This window comes from Miniopterus schreibersii (genome assembly GCF_964146895.1).
Source record: "Miniopterus schreibersii genome assembly, chromosome: 15".
NCBI classification, from domain to species: domain Eukaryota; kingdom Metazoa; phylum Chordata; class Mammalia; order Chiroptera; family Miniopteridae; genus Miniopterus; species Miniopterus schreibersii.
This window is the reverse complement of record NC_138115.1, coordinates 52,232,343-52,236,362: the sequence shown is the minus strand read 5'-3', so window position 1 is coordinate 52,236,362 and position 4,020 is coordinate 52,232,343. Positions and strand designations below refer to the sequence as shown.

General features: G+C 55.5%; 1 long non-coding RNA gene across 1 annotated transcript; it reads right to left on the bottom strand.

Annotated features, from left to right (window-relative positions):
- Positions 1 to 1,365: 1,365 nt before the first annotated feature.
- On the bottom strand, positions 1,366 to 3,697 carry LOC308567857. Its single transcript, XR_014000387.1, has 3 exons — positions 3,481 to 3,697; positions 2,306 to 2,400; positions 1,366 to 1,593 (listed from the first exon to the last, which is right to left on the bottom strand). It is a non-coding gene; the product is annotated as an uncharacterized lncRNA (long non-coding RNA).
- Positions 3,698 to 4,020: the final 323 nt, after the last annotated feature.

Below are 4,020 nucleotides of genomic sequence, written 5' to 3'. Positions count from 1 at the left end.
CTGGCACATAGAGAATTTCAAAGGTATTTTTGCTGAATATGAAACCTTAGCCGCATACCCTAAATATCCTAGAGGTTTCTGATGACCAGCCCGGAAGGCACAAATCGGAACCGAGCGCGCACTCTGCCGGGGACTGTCCTGTGCAAAACGCAGCGAGTCCAGCCCCAGCCCTGGAACACGACCCAACGGAACGTTACCTGTCCCCCCAAAACGCCCCCACTCGGCTGGAGTGTGAAACTGACTCAGGTCTTGCTCATAGAAACATTTTTGTGTCAATCCCCTGCTCGTGTGGTTTGATGGTGGTGGTGGTTTTAAAATTCTAAACGCAGGTCCTTACGTGTTCCCGTATATTTCTATCTCGTTCAGTCGGGCCCAGTTTGCCTCCCTGGCTGGTTTTCTTTACGCCTCCTTATGGTTTCTACCCGCTTCTAACGTCAGGCCTCCCACGCAAACCTCCTACATGTTACATAAATTATATAAATTATATAAATTATATAAATCACTAAAACTTTGAACAAGGCAGAGCCTCCTAGAAGGTCACTGGCGACCCTGCTCAAAGCGGACACCAGCGACACCATTCAAGGGTCAAGTCCCCACACATCATGATCCTCTGGCCGACATTTTCCCCACGAATATTAAGTAAAACTTTATCAAATGTTTGGCTCAAACCTGGTCCCCTGAGAGCCCAGCGTGCGCTGCAGCGGCCCCCCAAGCGAGGTCCGCGGGGGGCACTCTGTCTCCGCCCATCTCACCTCCTGCTGGTCACACATTTCAGGCTCTGCACCCTCCAGGCTTCGCCTTTGGAAACAAATCCCTGGTCCTTATGACGCCAAAGCTTTAGTTGTTGGCACTCAAACGTGATGTCTCTGTGTGTCTGCCAGGTTTCCCCCTTACCTGGGGCAATAATGTGTGTGATTAAATAAAGGAAGAGCAACTTGTCCCAAAAAATGGGCGATGAAGGGGTCCATTAAAAGGGAACTCGAAGAACTTACACGCATGTGTGCACAACCACAGCCACAGACAATAGTGTGGTGAAGGCCTGGGGCGGGAGCAGGGCGGGGTGGAGGGGGCAATCGGGGGAAAAGGGAACATCTGTAAGACTTCCAACAATAAAGATAAATTAAAATAATTTTTTTAAAAAAACCCAAAACATTGTGTGGCTCTGTAGCCTTTGGAGCCACGGGCGGACCTCGGCCTTCGGAACACACGGTCGCCACCACCTGTTCGCACAGAGCAACCTGTTTCTCTCGGGGAGACCGAACGGCTACGACGTGTGTTTTCTTCACAAGTCGGCCTGTGCGAGCCGTTGGAATAAATCACGACTCCCGTTTCTATTTCTGTCCTTTCACAAAGATTTTCACAGTTCCTTTGAAGATACATATTTTTAATACTTAAAGGGGAAAAAGACATTCAACATGGAATTCGAATTCTACCCTGTGCGTTCACTGAGGGCAACGGAAAATCCTACTCGGGGGGCTCACGGGCAGTGCTGAGGTCGATCAGAATCGCCGCGATGAGCAATCACCGCGACGCGCGCTCGTCGCTGATGTGAAACCGCATCGGCTACGGTGCTGCGATGCTAACTTTTCGGATCTAGAACGTTAAACACAGCAAGTTTCTTGTTATTTTTTAGCCTCGGTTGAGAAGCCCCATCCACACCAATCCTTACGTTCCTCCTGAAAAGCCTTTTAGGATTAGACCCTGAGCTACAGGGAGTCTGTCAAGTTTTCCTATATTTGACTCATCGGATATTTTAATGAAAAGTGGGGTCCCCAAAGCTCAACGGTATGTGATTAATAGAGTGATTTATTAAACATAACATCGCACGCCCCGGCCAGTGTGGCTCGGTGGTGGAGCATCGACTCGCCCACCCAAAGGTCGCAGGTTCGGTTCCGAGTCAAGGGCACGGACCCGGTTGCAGGTTCTGTCCCCAGGCCTGGTCGGCTCGTGCGGGAGGCGGCCAGTCAGTGTGTCTCCCTCAAGCCGATGTCTCCCTCCCTCCCTCCCTCCCTCCCTCCCTCCCTCCCTCCCTCCCTCCCTCCCTCCCTCCCTTCCTCTCTCTCAAAATCAATGGAAAAAACATCCTCAGGTGCGGATTAGCAAAACAATAAATTAACATCTCAGGCCGGTGATGTTTCTGATGTAAATTATTCACTGACCGTCGTGGGAGCTCCGTTTCCTCATGGCTCGGAGGAGCAGAGGTCACGCATCCTGCGGCGGAGCCGGGCGATAAACCCGACAGTGTCACACCGCGAGCCATAAATACTCCGTAGCAGCGGTTCCCCGTCAGCCTGCGAGTCCTCACCTTCGTTCCTGTTGTTCCCTTTCCATCCTTCGGGGCTTCTGCGAGAAGTGACATGGTCGTAATTATGCAGCTTCGTGATTCTTCTCACTGCAGACCTTTGGAGCAAAATAAAAAAGGGAATGAAGTGGTGACGGAAGAGCTCGCCGGTGACAAGTGTCCTACTTGCGGGCTCCAGATAAAAACTGGAATAAATTATTGGCTTAATGATACCGTTCGAGAGCTGCCAGCTTGCTGAAGATCCTAACAAAGGACGCCCAGCCGCCAGGGTGAGTTCTTTCCCTGGCTGAAGCTATTTAAAGACTGTGGTCCCTTGAGGACAAACTAATTTGAATTCCCCTGAGTCTAATACACTTTTTGGAAGAGACACTTAAGTAAAACAATAAAATGGGAGTCCTTGGTTTATTAACATTGTCCCCATCCCACTCGTCTGTGTCAGTGTCACTCACGGGTGACTGACTTTCAAAACAGGCTCGAGATTTATTTTAAACCAAGAAGGAGAGGCCCAGGTTTTACCCAGGTTTAGGCAAAAAGTAGTAAAACAATTAGAAAAGTACAATAAATACATTCTCTCTCTCCCACCTGGGTCAATGCCAGGAATGTGGAATTCCGGGAAGCCCAGAAAGAGACGACAGCAACTGTGGAGTCCACGCGGGTTTTTCACCGGCCCCGTCACAGAGGCCTGGGTGCCTGCGGTCGGCTCGGAAGGTCCTGGCCGGTCCCGGATGAACAGGGGCCTGCGTGGGCCACGGGGCTCGGGGCCGCGGGACCTCCGGGGATGGTGCGCTGGGGGCGGGAAGGCACTGGCCCTGCGGGAGACTGTCCACCACGGCCACGGGCAGGCTCCGGGGCAGCCCAGAGCATCGCGGGTGTGGGACCGAGAGCAGATGGGACGTGGGGTCCACAGCCCCTGCCCCGGGTGACGCCCTGAAGCCTATCGTTGCAGAGTGGGGCCCAGGAGAGGGAAAGGTCAGTTCCACCTGGGAGTCGGGGAAGACTTCCGAGGACGACAGGTGCCCGAGCCGAGCCGAGGTTCTCCGGGCAAGTGTAAGGGACAAGGCGCGGGCCCCTGAATCGCAGGTGAGCTTCGAGGGGCGACGGGCTACCGGGGCCAGGGAGCGCGGAGTCGCAGGTATGCGTCGGCTGTGATCAGATCTGCTGCTTAAATCAGTATCTACCGGGTGGGTTCCCGGCCAAACTGGGCTGGAACATTCCACGTCCTCTTAGACAAACAGAAGCTGCCCGGGTCACCGAAGCTGCCGGTGGGAACCTTCCCCGGCTTGCGGTGTCCTTGGCGCGGGGGAGGAGGGTGACTCAGCCCACGCGGGACGTCTGCCAGCGCGGGGAGGAGGCGTGGACGCGCTTCAGAGCCTGCTGACACCCGCCTGCTCCCGGGGCGCGCGGGCTGCCGGCGCTGGGCTGTCCCCGAGCCCACGCTTTCCCTCCATATGTCTCGGGCCTCTTCACCTCTCCCTCCGACCGCGACAATGAGAGTCTGGAAATCAGCGAGTCCACGCTGCTGGCTCCAGGCCCTCCCGCCTCAGAACTGAAAAACGGGTCAGGGGAGGGAGCCAGGGCAAAGCTGGGAGGGCGCAGGCGGGGCCGGGCTGGGGGCGTCTGCGGTGGGGGGGCCGGGGCTGGGGCGTCTGCGGTGGGGGGCCCGGGGCTGGGGGCGTCTGCGGTGGGGGGCCGGGGCTGGGGCGTCTGAGGTGGGGGGC